Below are 20,170 nucleotides of genomic sequence, written 5' to 3'. Positions count from 1 at the left end.
TATTGAGAAAAAGAAAAGTACTTACATTATTCAATGGAGTGAATATATATCCCTGAAGTTAACACAGCAATTAAAATCATAGACCAATTTCACTTATGAATATAGAAGTAAAAATCCTAAATACTGTAAAATATTAGCAAAGAGAATCCAAGGTATATTAAAAAAAATCCACCAATTCCAAGTAGTTATTATCCTAGTATTTTAAAGAAGTTTCAATATCGAGGAACTTTTTATTATATCATATCATATTAGTAGGCTAAATAACAAAAACTAAATTGTTCAATAGATACTTAAAAGACACTTAACATTCATTCCTGTTAATGATATTTTTAAAAAGGACTAAATGGCTACTTCATTAACATTATTAACAAAATCTTTTCCAAATTAATCCCAACATTATATTTCATGTATATATTTTATAGTATCTTTTCCCAAATGCAAGTCCCTCAGAAATACTGTCGTCTAAAATGTTAATGTGCAGTTCTAAAAAAATGGGGGCGGGATGGGGTAGGTATAAGGATTCTTTGTCCAAATAAGTGTGGGAAATGCAGAATTGAACAAAATTTAAACATATTTCTAACTACAGGATGTCTTGGAAACATTAGTATGGTAGTGTGAATTGCAGATCTCAATGGATTGCAACCTTCTTTTGTTCAAAGCACTAGTGCCCTCAGAACCCAGTTTGGGAAATGTTGTCCTAGAGGGTTTCCTTTCATATTCAAACAAAATAAGTAGGATTATCTCTATCACTACTTATATTGATTTAGAAACTCTGACTGGTAAAAGAAGAATGATGAATGATAAAGAGTTAGAGAAAGACAAATACTATATGATATCACTTACATGTGGAATCTAAAAAATAATACAAATGAATGTATATACAAAACAGAAACAGACTCACAGATATAAAAAACAAACTCATGGCTACCAAAGGGGATGGGGAGGGACAAATTAAGGGTATGGGATTAACAGATACAAACTACTGTACTATGTATAAAAATAGATAAACAACAAGAATATATTGTATACTACAGGGAATTCTAGCCATTATCTTGTGATAATCTATAATGGAGTATAATCTGCAAAAATCTGAATCGCTTTGCTCTACACCTGAAACTAACACAGTATTGTAAATCAACTATAATTCAATGTAAAAAAAAAGACCGATATATAAGCAGAACAAAATAGGGTTATGACTATTAAAGGAATGTGAAAATATAGATCATATGATATATCACATAATATAATGATCTACAATTATTTAATCTATAATTATTACAATACTTGTATATTCTCAGTAGCAATAAGACACATAAATGCATGTTCTGGATGAGAAAAGTGGGCTATATGAAAAATACAAACATTTATGAAAATAGAAGATATTTTAATAAGTGAGCAGGCATATGGCATTCCCAAATGGAAGGCTGAATGTTACAATCAAGCTCTCACTTGGATTTTCAGGGACTCAAAAAGATGACTTTAAAGTCCATCTGAAAAATAGAAAGTGAGACCAGGTTTTCTCATACCTTGACACTGTGATTTTAATTAGTAAATTCTTTTGGAAAGCAGTGTGATAAAGCAAGTCAAGAGTCTTTAAATGGATCAACCCAGAAATTCTGTTTTGGAGTTACAGCCAAAGAAAATAATACAAAATATGGAAGTGTTATACTGTATATGTAAAGATGCTCCATATTTCATTATTTACAATGACAAAAATTGGAGAGAGCCTAAATGGTAATAGCTACCATTTACAGATCACATATTCACTAAATATGTGGCAGAATTTATAGACATGAAAACTGAGGCTCAGAGAGGAGAAATTCCTTGTCTCTGATCACAGGGAAAAATATGTGAGCCTGCATCCAAGCCCAATTTCTGGGCAAGCCCATGTTCTCTTCACATCTCACACTGCCACTAAAACTGTGAAAACCACGGACTATTTAAACAAATATCTCTCATGTGTTCTTCAGAGTATTAAGACCCTTCACAAATAAGATGCGAAGATTTTGGACAATGTTCGTAATATTGTAAAATGTAAAGAAGCTATAAGCGTATATATACACTGTAACAACTATAGGGAAAACCCAGATGCCCAGAAAAAAAGGCTGGAAGAAAACACCAAAATGCTAGCAGTTTTTTTGTTAGGGTGATAACTTTGTGGACAATATTTTTTTCTCTTGTTTCCAATTTGTTGGTAAGGTAGTCATATTAATTTTATCATTAAAAAGATAAGCTCATAAACTGAAAAAGGAGTAAAAACATTATAACATACAGGAGTAAACTCCGTAAAAGAGGAAAAGCACTGTGTCTAAAACAAAGTTTGTTCCTTTTACAACACTTTGTAGGTACTTGGCACATATTATGACCTAAATAAATATGTTGTGATTAGATTGAAGCATATCCACATATTACATTTAGCTTTCTGCAAGAAACTGAATGCTCACTAAACAGTGTTGGACAAGAAACGAAAAACCTTATCTGATTGAAATTACAAAGGAGATAGGAAAAATACAGTATCTAGTTTGAAATTTGGCTTCAGCATCATAATATATTGCTTTTATAATGCCTAGAGCAACTAAATGCCACAAACACATAATGTGCCACACAGTATACTGTCTGAAGTTACTTTGGTCATCACCTAAATTTCAGAGAAGAGGTAAGGGACATAGAGACACTATCAAAGAAAGTTGATTTTTTTTTTTACAGCTAATAACCTGTGCTTGGTGGCAGAACACAGTATCAGAATCACCATTCTGTGTTCAGATAATTTCACCAGGCTTCCCTGCTGTTCCTCCAACACTCCCACAGCTCTCCATCTGCCACAAGCCACCTGCGGTCTCAGACATTCTGATGACCACACAAGTAGGGTTCAAAACGTAACCCAGTCATTTGTATTGCAACTTTGATCCTCAGCACTTTTTCCACTGCAATACAGAGATTAAAGTCTCAGGAAGGGAAAAGAGGTGACATATCTTTCAGGGAAATTGAATTTTTCCTGTCAGAGGTGAGAACACTTAAGAGGACACTTTATCCCCAGTACAACATTTCCCCTACTTTAGGAAAACAATTTGGCCTGGAATGGAAGCAACATCCTCCGGACTCAACTCCCAGCTCTCCTCTCTAGCAAAGTTATTTATTACCATGCGAACACTCCTCCCAGGGTTAGATGCAGTAAGACCAGCACTGTTAGACTCTAGAGAACAGCCTTAACATCTGCATTAAACCTACATAAAATTCAGAGAAACACTTGAGCCCCAGGCAGTTGCTAGCAGTCCCCTTGAGTAGAAGCATCCCCTGGTACCCATAGTAAAGGGAGGGCACTGGGAAGCACCAAATGAAATGGTCCATGAGCTCCCTTTGTTTCCTCCACTCTATTTAATCTTTCACTCATTATCACTCATGGAGGAGCACTGGCCAGGCTAAGATTAAAGAGGTATAGAGTAATGGGTGGGGGATAGTCTCCCATCAAAGAGCAAGAGGTATGCACACAGTGCCATATATACAGAGCAACAAACCCGAGTCCTCACTGAAAAAGAGGTCAAGACATTCCATCTGTGTATGGGAAGATGGGTAGTACTCCAAGAGCTCTTTTATTTTATCTTTGAAAACAAAATGATTCAATAATTTCAACAACCAACTATATGCCTGATACTAGACCAGGCAGTGGGGAAATAATAATGAGCTTAAATGATGGAGTCACTTTACAGTTTTCAGAATTTGGTTAGCAAAAAAATGAAGTGGAGGTTAGACCAAGAGTCAAGGGAGAAACAAATAGAAACAATGGATTGGGCTGAAGCCAAGATGACTTTGAATATATTTTTTGAAGATTCAGGATTACTGTGAGGAAATTCTCCTATGATTGTCAACAGAAGTACTGTGACAAAAGGACCAATAAATAATCAAATTTGGGCTTCCCTGGTGGCGCAGTGGTTGAGAATCTGCCTGCTAATGCAGGGGACATGGGTTCGAGCCCTGGTCTGAAAGGATCCCACATGCCACAGAGCAACTAGGCCCGTGAACCACAACTACCGAGCCTGCGCGTCTGGAGCCTGTGCTCTGCAACAAGAGAGGCCGCGATAGTGAAAGGCCCGCGCACTGCGATGAAGAGTGGCCCCCACTTGTTGCAACTAGAGAAAGCCCTCGCACAGAAACGAAGACCCAACACCGCAAAAATAAATTAATTAATTAATAAACTCCTACCCCCAACATCTTCTTTAAAAAAAAATCATATTTATTAGTGTAAAGTACCTATTACAGACTTCTGTACTTATTAATATTTACTCAAGTTACTCTTAGGTAGACAATCACTACTTTAAAATTTTCTATTCAAATACCAGTAGTGTTTGCATCCTCCTCCTTCCTCTCCTTCCTTCCTCTTCTGGGTAATATGTCTTTCCCTCAGCTCACTCCCTCTACCCCTAGACCAAGACTTCCACTCCCTGAGGCGGACATCACTCAAGTGTTGATCTGATTTAAGCAGTACACCAAGCTTAAGTTGTGGCAGACAGACTTACACCACCCAGAAGTTGCTGACACCCCAAATTTCCACCAAATTATTGAGCTCATTATTGACCTCAGGGGCAGTAGTCTTTACAAGTAACCATCCCAAAGCATATGAAATTCAGGGAATCATTGTCATTTAACCACATTCTCTGAGCATCAATTTCTACTAGCCCACACCCAAATCGTGAGTTTTATGAGTCATTTTGCACATCAGTTGACTTCTGGTAAAAATCTGGAACCCCAAGATTAGCTCAGTGCAAAACTGACATCAAAATCAGAATCCTTCTTCTGTTCTGGGTCCCTTCCACTGTGTTCCTTTCATTTCTTCATTGATGTTAACTTTGTTTCTAAATTAATTTTAAAAGTCATACTGGCCACAAACTGTAACTTCACATTCAGATCAAGTGTAAAGACCTCAGAGATCCCCAACTTCCCTGGGTTATTTTTTTTTCTTTTCAAAACAAATGGCACTGTAAATTAAATTGACTTTTTAAATTTAAAATCCCAGTGCACCTCAAACTGAAGAAAAGAAACTATTAGTACTCAGGTAACCCAGAAGCCACATTTGCAATCAACAGAAAAAGCAAATTACTATTGTTCGCCCTGTCAAGGCTGGTTTAATAGGATTTTCCAATACATAAATTAGAGATCTTGAAGAGCAAAGGCTGCATGTGAAAGAGATGGATGTGCTTCAAGATCTGTGATCTGGGCAGCTCTGGTCTACAAACTTAAGAGATTTTAAAGGAGCACCAGAAATGGAGCTAAAATTATTTATAATATAGATATAGATATAGCTATAGCTATATAAATAGCATTCTGCCAGTGACCTATACTCTGGATTTAAAATTGTAACTCAGGAACACTTCAAAATGACTCCTAAAAATAAATGGTAACTTTCACAAATATTTGTGTAACAGTGAAGAGAGTGAAATCTTTGGTAAACTAAGCAAGGATTGTCCCAGAAAAGAAGCATGGCCTCTCTGTGCCTCTTGGGGGCTCTTTTGTGATTACATATGATTACATACATGAAGGTAAAGGGTGATATATAATGCTCTCTCTCGAAACCCTTGTAATCTGAGCTGCTCAATTAGAAGATTCTGGGTAATTAACACAAGGGCAGAGATATTTAACCTGGGGTAGCAACAATGCCAGCACAAGAGATAAGCAAAGGTGTCCTTAAGTCTAGTTAAAATCTTTGTTCAAAACTCTGCAATTACACTGATGAGAGGATATAGCTTCATTCATTCTCTCAAAAGGGAAACATGGATATTACCTTTTTCCCATTTGGGACAAAAAGGAAATGGAGTCCATATACTTTCTGAAAAGGGATTTCCCACATTTATCTTCTTCTCTTTCCCAACTGGCCATGTTGAGAGCAGGGACACAGTAGGAAGCATACATCTCCAAGTCTACATGAAGGGCTAAGTCAGGCAAAGGAGATGCTTTTAATTAAGAACCAAATGGTACCTTTAATTATCTCCAATGTTTTAAATAGGATGAGTACACTGCCGGTGGCTTAAATCGGAAATCATGGATCAGAAAGGTGGTCGCCACAAAGTTGATATAAATTCCTGGAGCCATCTAGAGGGGAAAGGAGCAGGGGAGGAAGGATCAAAAAGCAGGACTGATTTTCTGAGCATCATTGCATGACAAGCACTCTGTTTCATGTGTATGCTTTACACTATGTGTTATGATGGTATATCTCCACAATGTAGTTCCAAGAAAGATAAAAAGACCATTCAAATTCTTTAAAAAAATCAATCTAAATGGAAGACTATGGTTACATTAAACCATAATGTAACAATAGTTAAGTACAGTTGAAAAGACATTTCTTGTTTTATGAATTGTTCAAGGTGTTTGTTTAATCTACTGATATGTTTGATAGGCCTAGTATTTGGAAGGACATATTATTATTATTTTTAAGTATGACATTTATTACTCCAGTCTGGATTCCTGGGAAAGCACAAGCTCTCTAGTTTGAACCTTTCCAGAAGCCATGTGAATTAAGAATCATTGCTACTATGTGTCTACACTTCAATTTAATTGGCATGAAGGTATGTATGGGAGAAAAACTGCCTCTACAAAAACTGCCCACCTACAACTGAAAACTGATAAACATCAACAAAAGCAGTGATTTTCGAATGTTAGTATTTATAAGGGTCACCTGAGTTGGTGCGTACATGTGTGCCTCAAGTTTTACTATGGCAGATCTGGAGAAAGGCCAAGGAATGTGCATTCTTTTTTTTGTTGTTGTTGTTGCGGTACGCGGGCCTCTCACTGTTGTGGCCTCTCCCGTTGCGGAGCACAGGCCCCGGATGCGCAGGCTCAGTGACCATGGCTCACGGGCCCAGCCGCTCCATGGCATGTGGGATCCTCCCGGACCGGGGCACGAACCCGCGTCCCCTGCATCGGCAGGTGGACTCTCAAGCACTGCGCCACCAGGGAAGCCCGGAATGTGCATTTTTGAAGACAGCCCAGATGATTCTGATGTAGATGGCTGGGATCACATCATAAAAATGCTCACTTAATGTTTAATGGTTGACATGATAAAATGACACTGGCCATAATTACTCTTGCGAAGACTATGTTTCAGCTACAAAGTCAGCTAGCTCAATCAACATTGGTTGAATTCATTAATTAATTGACCCAGTGAAATCAAGACTGAAGCAAAAGTTCAGGGTTTCCCTGGTGGTGCAGTGGTTGAGAGTCCGCCTGCTGATGCGGGGGACACGGGTTCATGACCCGGTCCGGGAAGATCCCACATGCTGCGGAGCGGCTGTTTCCGTGAGCCATGGCCGCTGAGCCTGAGCGTCCGGGGCCTGTGCTCCGCAACCGGAGAGGCTACAACAGTGAGAGGCCCGTGTACCGCAAAAAACAAACAAACAAACAAACAAAAAGTTCAGTTTGGGAAATAGACTTAGGGCTGCCAACTAAGCTATAATGAAGCCCAAGTCACAGCAACCTAAAATTTGGCTATAGACCCTCCCTACTCATCTGCACTTCAACCTTTCTAACTTTTTCAGAAGAACAGCATCTATATCAACAGCTGTTATTAGAGCAACTGTGACAAATTATTACTTAGCAACAAATTTGGAATTCCCCTGCTCTGCAGGGCTGGGAGCAGTTGCTGTTACGTGAAGAAGATCAGAAGCTGTCTGCTGCGGCAAGCCACACCTGTACTCACAGCACATTCTGTCTTTCTTTCTCTCTCCTTTGCTTGGCTGAGACTAGCTATTCTAAAATATCTTCCTTAATCTGGTTCTTTGCATTCTGCTTTGCTGGCAGTTTGAAAATCTGTCTCTTTAACCAGTTGATACCTATGCACCAGGTAAAAACTTTCATGGCCTACATTTGGCTTTCTGTAGTCTTAAAAGTCTCCTAATTCCACTTCCAAAGACAGGAATAAAAATTTCAAGAAATGCATACTTCCTGGCAAGAATATGCCTGCCACTGTTCCAAGAGAACCTCCCCCTGGCCTGCTGACTCCTCTCGACAGCCCCAGTCTTGCCTTTCATCCACGTGTCTGCACACTCGTGATTCAGGGAGCACACCCTTCACATTAGCACTAAGGCAGAGTAGGCTTGTGCCTGAGGAGATAATGGGCCAGCCCACCTGAAGAAATAAGCCCTCTAAATGCCTGAGTCAAATTGGTACCTGTCCAAGAAACATCTCAGCAGGTAGCAATGGGGCAGTTAAGTCAGACATGGTTCCTACCTTCCTACCCACATTTCCTTCACCACTCTTAAACTTCTCAGAGAAGTGGAATGCACTCCAGCTAAGCCTATCTGGAAACTCTTAACTTTCATCCTCATGGAAAGAAAAGGATTTTGAAAAGAAAATTTAAATGAAACTTCAAACCTCATTAACCATGCCTCCAGGGGCAGGCTACTGGCAATGAATCACAGGCTACCCTGTCTACTGGGAAATGTAAGCTGACACTGGACATGAAATCTTAGAGCCAACCTGGACTCATAGCTCCTGCTTTGGGTGAGAGGCAGTGAAGCCCAGAGCCTGTAAATGGGCTCCTCTGTTGTTGCACCCAAAATGCACCTTTAACAAACATGAGGAAAACTTGTTTTTGTCACTCTGCCAACTCTCCCTCCAAGATTTATTTGTATTTATCAAGCATTTCCATTTTATGTAAGCAAATGCATTAATGAGGAAATAAAGTCTTTCTTCATTTTACTTTCTGCACCAGATGAATTTCTCTGACCTCTGAACTTCCAGTAAATTACCATAACATTCAGGAAGGCCAAAGAGTCAAGAAAACTAAGTCTTGATTGGGAAGCCATACATACATATATATACATGTATATATACACACACACACACACATATGTATGTATATGTGTGTATGTATGTGTATATATATATATATATATATATATGTACACATACACATATATACATGTACACACAGGTGCTAGGAAGGACAATAATCATATTATATGCTTGCATAGTATTTCTTAATTTTTCCAGAGAAACTTCACATCTATTATCCTTCTCAGTGCAAGCATCACCCTTTCTTACCTGAAATATTTTTCAGATATTAAAATGCAGTTGTGCCATAAAAAAGAATGAAATAATGCCATTTGCAGCAACATGGATGGACCTAGAGATGATCATACTAAGTGAAGTAAGTCAGACAAAGATAAATATCATATGATATTGTTTCTATGTGGAATCTAAAAAAAAAGGTACAAATGAACTTATTTACAAAACAGAAATAGAGTCAGAGGTGTAGGAAACAAACTTATGGTTACCGGGGGAAAAGGTAGGGGGGGGATAAATTGGAAGATTGGGATTGACATATATACCCTACTATATATAAAATAGATAACTAATAAGGACTTACTGTATAGCACAGGGAACTCTACTCAATATTCTATGATGACCTACATGGGAAAAAAATCTAAAAAAGAGTGGATATATGTGTATGTATAATTGATTCACTTTGCTGTACAGCAGAAACTAACACAACATTGTAAATCAACTATACTCCAATAAAAATTAAAAAAATAAAAATAAAATAAATAAAATAAAATAATGCACTTGTAATTATTTCTATAGGAAATGTCAGGCTGAAAAGAGCAAATTCCAGTGTGCTTTCTGGTACTATTTCTCTCTTCTAAATTAGATTTAACAAGCAGTCTTCATGAGCTCAGTGGAGAACACCACAGTGATAAGCCTCCTTTTCTTTCCACAATTACCAACATGGAATTTCTATAACCACAGTTTTCCATCTCTTGTTTTCACCAACTTGTCATACAGACAGCCTGTCTTTCCCCAGTCTAATTTCCTAGCTGCAACCTAAGTCCACTTTGTCATCAAAGTTCACATTGACTTTTTCCAACACTTGTTCCCTAATGGTAAATGGCATTGCTAGATTTTTAGTCATGGCAGACACGTAAATTTGCAACTAATAAAATAACTAGAATAATAATTATTACTATTTATTGAACACTTTGAGTATGCAAAGCTACTCAAAGTATATGCCAGGCACTTATAACTACATGCTGAAGTAAATACATGGCAAAGTAATTATTACACCAATTTCATAAATGAACAAACTGCAGAGAGGTTCAATTACTTATACAGCTTTATATTGTAACTAACTAAAAAATTAGAGATTCAAAATAAGGGTAAAAATACCCATACTCTTAAACATTACACACTATCTCATGAATAGACAGGAGTCCACCTCTTCTTCTTATCAACAAATCCTTTTTTGACTTGACATTACTAGCCACGAAGAAAGCATACCCAGGATGATATTTAACAAGTATATTGTTTTTGTTTTTGTTTTAACCATGGCCATGATTACCACTGCCACTGTTGCTGCTGCTAACACATCTCTTAATTACTCAAATGCTGTTAATGTGTCTCTTAATTTCAAATTTTATAAACAATAATATTCAATAAGAAACTCTTAACCCAATCAAATGTGCCTACACAAACACTCTGAATATGTTTTAGAAATTCTTAGAATTATAATTTTGATATCATTTCTTATTAGTACTGCATTGATATAAATTGGCCAATCTTCATGGAAAGCATCCATTATAGATGCCTACCACGTTATTTTGACCTTTTTGTTGCATGCATTTTGTTGCTGTTGATGTGTGTTTTTAAAGTTAATTCCCACCTCCACCCTACCCCTATTGTCTAGGTATTAGACAAAGTGTTTTGCCCTAGTGGAAGTTCAGCAAATGTTTGTTTGATTTGACTTGAACCATTAGAGATACATTCATTCTCTAAAATGCACAGAAATGTGAAATAATCCATCCAGCGAGCTGTTAATCTGCTAAACTATCAATTAAGGGCACAGCCATCCATAACAGCAATCATTAAAGACTACTAAGTCATTTATCTTGAAGTCTGTAAAACAGATTTCTGTTGGCAGACTTGGACAGCTCAAAGCATCTGCAATATGAATGAATAGGTCAATAATCCATACATTAAATGGTCACTAAGTACTAAAACTCTTTGAAATGATAGGCCATTAAGGCTAAGTCAATTTCATTTATGGATTTAAAACTCACTTTCAAAATAGTCTCTAGATCTGAATTTCTATGATACATCACTCAGGATGTACTGAAAAAGTATGTGTTCATTCATTTCCCCAAAAAAGTATGTATTGGGTACCTGCCATATCAATGTGATACAATTTATGAAATGTACAAGAAAAGAATGTTGTCCTTAAAGAGCTTATAATCTAATTTAAGTGTTATCTAAATAGATTATATTATAACAAAATTTTTATTGTTTGTGAACTTAAAAAAAAATTTTTTTTTACATTTTGACCCCCTTTACCCACTTCTCCAACAACACCTCCCACCTCTGGTAAATACCAATCTGTTTTCTGTATCCATGTGCTTGGCTTTTGTTTGTTTGTTTTGGATTCCACATATAAGAAAGATCATATGGTATTTGTCTTTTTCTGTCTGACTTATTTCATTTACCATAATGCCCTCAAGGTCCATCCATATTGTTATGAATGGCAAGATTTTATTCTTCTTATGGCTGAATAACATTCCATTGTATGTGTGTGTGTGTGTGTGTGTGTGTGTGTATCTCAATTTGTTTATCCATTTATCCATTGATGGACACTTCGGTTGTTTCCATATCTTGACTATTGTAAATAGAGCTGCAGTGAACATGGGGGTGCATTTTTCTTTTCAAGTTAGTGTTTTCCTTTTCTTACGATAAATACCCAGAAGTGGAATTGGTGGATCACATGGTAGTTCTATTTTTAATTTTCTGTGGAACCTCCACACTGTTTTCCATAGGGGCTGCACCAAGTTACATTCCCACCAACAGTGCACAAGTGTCCCCTTTTCTTCACATCCTTGTCAACACTTATTTCTTGTCTTTTTGATAACAGCTATTCTAACAGGTGTGAGGTGATATCTCATTGTAGTTTTGATTTGCATTTCTCTAATGATCAATGATATTGAGCAGCTTTTCATGTACCTGTTGGCCAACTGTATGCCTTCTTTGGAAAAGTGTTTATTCAGATCTGCCCATTTTTTAATCAGATTGTTTGTTATCGAGTTCTTTATATATTTTAAATATTAGCTCCTTACCAGATATGTGATTTGCAAATATTTTCTTCCATTCAGTAGGTTGTCTTTTTTATTTTGTTGATGGATCCTTTTGCTCTCCAGAACCCCACTTGTTTATTTTTGCTTTTATTGCTTTTACTTTTGGTGTCAGATTCAAAAAATCATCACCAAGACCTATGTCAAGGAGATTATCACTTACATTTTCTTCTAGAAGTTTTAGGGCTTCAGGTCTTATGTTCAAGTCTTTAATTCATTTTGGGTTAAGTTTTGTGGATGGTGTGAGATAGTGGTCCAGTTTCATTATTTTTTATGTGGCTGTCCAATTTCCCCAACACCATTTATTGAAGAGACTATCCTTTCCCCATTATATATTCTTGGCTTCTTCATTGTAAGTTAATTGACCATATATGCATGGGTTTTTTCTGGGTTCTCTATTCTGTTTCATTGATCAATATGTATGTTTTTATGCTGATATCATATTATTTTATTGACCATAATTTTGTAATATAGTTTGAAATAAGAGAGTGTGATGCCTCCATCTTTGTTCTTCTTTCTGAAGATTGTTTTTAGAAAGAAAATTCAGGTAAAGAATGAACTCTGGACTTCCAAGTCAAGTAATATGGCAGATAAATATACTGAGAATTCATTTCTTTATGAAACATCTAGAAATACTGGACAAAATATAACAAATACCCTTTGAAATGCATAGCTGAGATCATAAAATATAAAGAAAATACCTAGAGACTGAAAAAAGAAAAAGAAAAGCAAATTGAAAACCAGTATAGTAACCTGATGTGAGATATTCAGCTTCCCTTGGGCATTTACTTTTATCTGTAACTTAATTTTAAGTTTAGTCTTGCTTTTAACAACAACCTCCAGAGAAATAGAACCTAGGCCCTGGGCTGTAAACTGGGAACTAAGACTCCTGCATAAAGCCTGGATCCTTGAAGAGCTACACTCCTAGCGAAAGAATAGGCATGATCTGGAAGATAAGCTTAAACAACTGCTCCAAATGCAACACAAAAAAAAAAGGAAATTAGGAAAGAGAAATTAAGATACATGGGAGACAGAATGAGAGGCTCCAACATATGTCAAATTAGATTGCGAAAAGAGAATAATGAGAATAGAAAAAAGGTAATATTTGTAGAAATTATGACTGAGAATTCTCCAAAATTGATTTTGTAGATAAATGAATCCTAAGACTTAATGACAATAGAAGACAAAAGGTCGTGATTGTTATGACTGCATGTTTATGCCTCGCCTGCAAAATTCATATGTTGAAATCCTAACCCCCAATGTGATGGTATCTGGAGGTGAGGACTTTGGGAGGTGATTAGGTCATTAGGTCTTGCCCCTTCTGTCATATGAGGATACAAGGAGAAGATGATAGTCTGCAAGCCAGAAGAAGACCTTCACGAGAACCCAACCATGCTAGCACCCTGATCTCACTCAGACTTGCAGCCTCCAGAACTGTTAGAAATAAATTTCTGTTGTTTACAAACTACCCAGTCTAATGGTATTTTGTTATAACCACTCAAACTGACTAAGAGTAATAGCTTCAAGCATACAGAGAAAATAACTGTCTGCCCAGAATTATGTACATAGCTAAAAAGTACAAGAGCAAATTAGGAGAACTGACAGGAAACAGAGTATAATAAAAGAATGCATAAGAGATACACTTCAGTCTGTGTCTTTTGGTTGGGGCATTTAATCCATTTACATTTAAGGTTATTATGTATATGTATGTCCCTATTACTATTTTCTTAATTGTTTTGGGTTTGTTTTTGTGGGTATTTTTCTTCTCTTGTGTTTCCCGCATAGAGAAGTTTCTTTAGCATTTGTTGTAAAGCTGGTTTGGTGGTAACAGACTGGTTGAATGTATACAAAAACAAGACCCATATATAGGCTGTCTACAAGAGACCCACTTCAGACCAAGGGACACATACAGACTGAAAGTGAAGGGATGGAAAAAGATATTCCATGCAAATGGAAATCAAAAGAAAGCTGGAGACTACCAAATGTAAAATAGATAGCTAGTGGGAAGCAGCCACACAACACAGGGAGATCAGCTCGGTGCTTTGTGACCACCTAGAGGGGTGGGATAGGGAAGGTGGGAGGGAGGGAGACACAAGAGGGAAGAGATATTGGATATATGTATATGTATAGCTGATTCACTTTGCTATAAAGCAGAAACTAACACACCATTGTAAAGTAATTATACTTCAATAAAGATGTTAAAAAATAATTAATTAATTATTATTTTTTTTAAAATGAAAGCTGGAGTAGCTATACTCGTATCAGATAAAATAGACTTTAAAATAAAGACTGTTACAAGAGATAAGGAAGGACACTATATAATGATCAAGGGATCAATCCAAGAAGAAGATATAACAACTGTAAATGTTTACACACTCAGCATAGGAGCACCTCAATACAGAAGGCAAATGCTAACAATAATGAAAGGAGAAATCGACAGTAACACAATAATTGTAGGGGACTTTAACACCCCACTTACACCAATGGACAGATCATCCAAACAGAAAATAAATAAGGAAACACAAGCTTTAAGTGACACAACAGACCAGATAGATTTAATTGATATTTATAGAACATTCAACCCGAAAATGACAGAATACACTTTCTCCTCAAGTGCACATGAAACTCTCCAGGATAGATCTCATCTTGGGTCACAAATCAAGCCTCAGAAAATTAAAGAAACTTGAAATCATATCAAGCATCTTTTCTGGCCACAATGTTATGAGACTGGAAATCAATTACAGGAAAAAAACTGTAAAAAACACAAATACATGGAGGCTAAACAGTGCGTTACTAAATAGCCAAGAGATCACTCAAGAAATCAAAGAAGAAATAAAAAAATACATAGAAATAAATGATAACCCAAAACCTATGGGCCTCAGCAAAAGCAGTTCTAAGAGGGAAGTTTATAGCAATTCAATCTCACCTCAGAAAACAAGAGAAATCTCAAATAAACAATCTAACCCTACAGCTAAAACAACTCAAGAAAGAAGAACAAAGAAATCCCAAAGTCAGTAAAAGGAAAGAAAACATAAAGATCAGAGCAGAAATAATGAAACAGAAATGAAGAAAACAATAGCAAAGGTCAATAAAACTAAAAGTTGGTTCTTTGAGAAGATAAACAAAATTGATAAACCCTTAGCCAGACTCATCAGGGAAAACAGGGAGAGGATGCAAATCAATAAAATTAGAAATGAAACAGAAGAAATCACAACTGACACCTCAGAAATACAAAGGATTATAAGAGACTACTACAAACAACCATATGCCAATAAAATGGACAGCCACAAAGAAATGGACCAATTCTTGGAAAGGTACAATTTTCCAAGACTGAACCAAGAAGAATTAGAAAATATATACAGATGTATCACAAGTAATGAAATTAAAACTGTAATTAAAAATCTTCCAACAAACAAAAGTCCAGGACCAGGTGGCTTCACAGGCAAATTGTATCAAAAATTTAGAAAAGACCTAACACTTATCCTTCTCAAACTCTTCCAAAAAGTTGCAGAGGGAGGAACACTCTCAAATTCATTCTACAAAGCCACCATCACCCTGATACCAAAACCAGGAAAAAGATATCACAAAAAAAGAAAATTATAGACCAATATCACTGATGAACATAGATGCAACAAATCCTGAACAAAACACTAGCAAACAGAATCCAAGAACATATTAAAAGGATCATAAACCTTGATCAGGTGGGATTTATCCCAGGAATGCAAGGATTCTTCAATGTATGCAAATCAATCAATGTGATACACCTCATTAAAAAATTAAGGAATAAAAACCATATGATCATCTCAATAGATGGAGAAAAATCTTTCGACAAAATCAAAACCCATTTATGATAAAAGCTCTCCAGAAAATAGGCAAAGAGGGAACCCACCTCAACATAAGAAAGGCCATATATGACAAACTCACAGCAAACATCATACTCAATGGTGAAAATCTGAAAGCATTTCCACTAAGATCAGGAACAAGACAAGGGTGTCCAATCTTGCAACTCTTATTCAACATAGTTTTGGAAGTCCTACCCATGGCAATCAGAGAAGAAAAAGAAATAAGAGGAATACAAATTGGAAAAGAAGAAGTAAAACTGTCACTGTTTGCAGATGATACTATACATAGAAAATCCTAAAGATGTCACCAGAAAACTACTAGACTAATCAATGAATTTGGTAAGGTTGCAGGATACAAAATTAATGCACAGAAATCTCTGGCATTCCTTAACACTAACAACGAAAAATCAGAAAGAGAAATTAAGGAAAGAATTCCATTTACCATTGCAACAAAAAGAATAAAATACCTAGGAATAAACCTACCTAAGGAGGCAAAAGACTTGTACTCAGAAAACCATAAAACACTGATGAAAGAAATCAAAGATGATATAAACAGATGGAGAAATATACCATGTTCTTGGATTGGAAGAATCAATATTGTGAAAACGACTATACTACCCAACATACAGATTCAATGCAATCCCTATCAAACTACCAATGGCATTCTTCACAGAATTAGAACAAAAAATTTTACAGTTTGTGTGGAAACACAGAAGACCCCGAATAGCCAAAACAATCTTGAGAAAGAAAAACGGAGCTGGAGGAATCAGGCTCCCCAACTTCAAACTATACTTAGATTAATCAAGACAGTATGGTACTGGCACAAAAACGGAAATATAGATCAATGGAACAGGATAGAAAGCCCAGAGATAAACCCACACACATATGGTCACCTAATTTATGACAAAGGAGGCAAGAACATACAATGGAGAAAAGACAGCCTCTTCAATAAGTGGTGCTGTGAAAACTGGACAGCTACATGTAAAAGAATGAAATTAGAACACTCCCTAACACCATACACAAAAATAAACTCCAAATGGATTAAAGACCTAAATGTAAGACTGGACACTATAAAATGCTTAGAGGAAAATATAGGCAGAACACTCTATGACATAAACCACAGCAAGATCTTTTTTGACCCACCTCCCAGCGTAATAAAAATAAAACCAAAAATAAACAAGTAAGAGGGGAGACCTTTAAGATGGCAAAGCAGTAAGGCGTGGAGATCACCTTCCTCCCCACAAATACATCAAAAATACATATACATGTAGAACAACTCCTACAGAACACCTACTGAACGCTGGCAGGAGACCTCAGGCTTCCCAAAAGGCAAGAAATCTCCACATATCTGGGTAGGGCAAAAGAAAAAAAAAAAAAACAGAGACAGAAGAATAGGGACAGGACCTACACCTCTGGTAGGGAATTGTGAAGGAAGTAAAGTTTCCACGCACTAGGAAGTCCCTTCCCTGGCAGAGACCGGGGGGCGGTGGGGGGAGGTGGCGCAGGAGGCTTCAGAGCCATGGAAGAGAGCTCAGCAACAGAGCTGCAGAGGGCAAAGCGGAGAGATTCCCTCCCAGAGAATTGGTGGCAACCAGCACTCACCAGCCTCAAAGGCTTGTCTGCTCACCCACCAGAGGGGGTAGGGGCTGGGAGCTGAGGCTCGGGCTTCAGAGGTCAGATCCCAGGGAGAGGACTGGGGTTGGCTGCGTGAACACAGCCTGAAGGGGGCTAGATCATCACAGCTAGCAAGCAGGGAGCCTGGGAAAAACTTTGGACCTGCCTAAGAGGCAAGAGACCATTGTTTCGGGGTGAGCAAGGAGAAGGGACTCCTTCCCTGTGTGCCCACAGAAGCACCACCTAAATGAGCTCCAGAGACAGGCTCAAGCCGAGGCTAACAGCTCGGACCCCAGAGATGGGCATGAAACACTAATGCTGCTGCTGCAGCCACCAAGAATCCTGTGAGCAAGCACAGGTCACTATCCACATGCTTCCCCCCACCAGGAGCCTGTGCAGCACACCACTGCCAAGATCCCATCCCATGATCCAAGGACAACTTCCCCGGGAGAACACACAGCACACCCTACACTGTCACATGTTATGTCTTCTGCCACCGCAGGCTCGCCCACATTCCAATTATAACTACCATACCCCTCCCACCCCCTGGCCTGAGTGAATCAGAGCCCCCTAATTAGCTGCTGCTTTAACGCTGTCCTGTCTGGGTGGGAACAGAAGCCTGAGGGCATCCTACACGCAGAGGTGAAGCCAAAACCAAAGTTGAACCCCAGAAGCTGTGCAAACAAAGAAGAGAGAGGGAAATTTCTCTCTGCAGCCACAGGAGCAGTGGATTAAATCCCCCCATCAACTTGAGGTATGCTGCATCTGTGGAATACCTGAATAGACAACGAATCTCCCAAAATTGAGGTGGTGGACTTTGGGAGCAACTGTAGACTTGGGGTGTGCTGTCTGCGACTGACTTGTTTCTGATTTTTATGTTTATCTTAGTATAGTTTTTAGCACTTGTTATCATTGGTGGATTTGTTTGTTGGTTTGGTTCCTCTCTTCTTTTTTTCTATTACTTTTTAATTTTTAATTTTAATTATTTTACTTATTTATTTATTTCTTAATTTTTTTTCCCCTTTCTCTTTTTCTCCCTTTTCTTCTGAGCCCTGTGGCTGACAGGGTCTTGGTGCTCTGACCTGCTGTCAGGCCAGAGCCTCTGAGGTGGGAGAGCCGAGTTCAGGACATTGGATCACCAGAAACCTCCTGGCTCCACATAATATCAATCAGCGAGAGCTCTTCCAGAGATCTCCATCTCAATGCTAAGACCCAGATCCATCCAATGGCCAGTAAGCTCCAGTGTTGGATGCCCCATGCCAAACAACTAGCCAGAGAGGAACACAGCCCCACCCATTAGCAGACAGACTGGCTAAAATCATACTAAGCTCACAGACACTCCAAAACACACCAGCAGACGCAGCCCTGCCCACCAGAAACACAAGATCCAGCCCCACCCACCATAACACAGGCACCAGTCCCCTCCACCAGGAAGACTACACAAGCCACTGAACCAACGTACGCACTGGGAGCAGACACCAAAAACAATGGGAACTATGAACATGTAGCCTGCAAAAAGGAGACCCCAAACACAGTAAGTTAAGCCAAAAGGGAAGACAGAAAAATATGCAGCAGATGAAGGAGCAAGTTACAAACCCACCAGACCAAAGAGATGAAGAGGAAATAGGCAGTCTACCTGAAAAAGAATTCAGAGTAATCATAGTAAAGATGATCCAAATCTTGGATAGATTGGAGAAAATACAAGAAATGTTTAACAAGGACCTAGAAGAACTAAAGAGCAAACAAACAATGATGAACAACACAATAAATGAAATTTAAAATTCTCTAAAAATTATAAATAGCAGAACAACTGAGGCAGAAGAACATATAAGTGACCTGGAAGGTAAAATAGTGGAAATAACTACTGCAGAGCAGAATAAAGAAAACAGAATAAAAAGAATTGAGGACAGTCTCAGAGACCACTAGGACAACATTAAACACACCAACATTTGAATTATAGGGGTCCCAGAAGAAGAAGAGAAAAAGATAGGCAGTGAGAAAATATTTGAAGAGATTATAGTTCAAAACTTTCCTAATATAGGAAAGAAAAGGGTCAATCAAGTCCAGGAAGCACAGAGAGTCCAATACAGGATAAATCCAAGGAAAAACATGCCAAGAAACATATTAATCAAACTATCAAAAATAAAATACAGAGAAAAAATATCAAAAGCAGCAAGGGAAAAACAACAAATAACAAACAAGGGAATCCCCATAAGGTTAACAACTGATGTTTCAGCAGAAACTCTGCAAGCCAGAAGGGAGTGGTAGGACATATTTAAAGTGATGAAAGGGAAAAACCTACTACCAAGATTACTCTACCCAGCAAGGATCTCATTCAGATTTGATGGAGAAATTAAAACCTTTACAGACAAGCAAAATCTAAGAGAATTCAGCACCACCAAGCCAGCTTTACAACAAATGCTAAAAGAACGTCTCTAGGCAGGAAACACAAGAGAGGAAAAGGCCTACAATAACAAACCAAAAACAATTAAAAAAGGGTAATACAAACATACATATCAATAACTACGTAAAATGTAAATGGATTAAATTCTCCAACGAAAACACATAGACTCGCTGAATGGATACAAAAACAAGACCCACATATATGCT

The 20,170-nt window shown here is 37.7% G+C and overlaps 1 long non-coding RNA gene across 1 annotated transcript in view; it reads right to left on the bottom strand.

Annotated features, from left to right (window-relative positions):
* Nucleotides 1-5,976: 5,976 nt before the first annotated feature.
* Nucleotides 5,977-20,170, bottom strand: part of LOC308626062 — a 249,714-nt gene continuing 235,520 nt past the window's right edge. The window contains exon 4 of the long non-coding RNA XR_014017192.1: nucleotides 5,977-6,084. This is a non-coding gene — a long non-coding RNA (uncharacterized lncRNA). The remainder of the gene's footprint in view (nucleotides 6,085-20,170) is intronic.

This window comes from Mesoplodon bidens (assembly GCF_964165515.1).
Source record: "Mesoplodon bidens genome assembly, chromosome: 12".
NCBI lineage: Eukaryota > Metazoa > Chordata > Mammalia > Artiodactyla > Ziphiidae > Mesoplodon > Mesoplodon bidens.
Note: the sequence above shows the minus strand (reverse complement) of the source record. Positions and strands in the feature narration are given on the sequence as shown.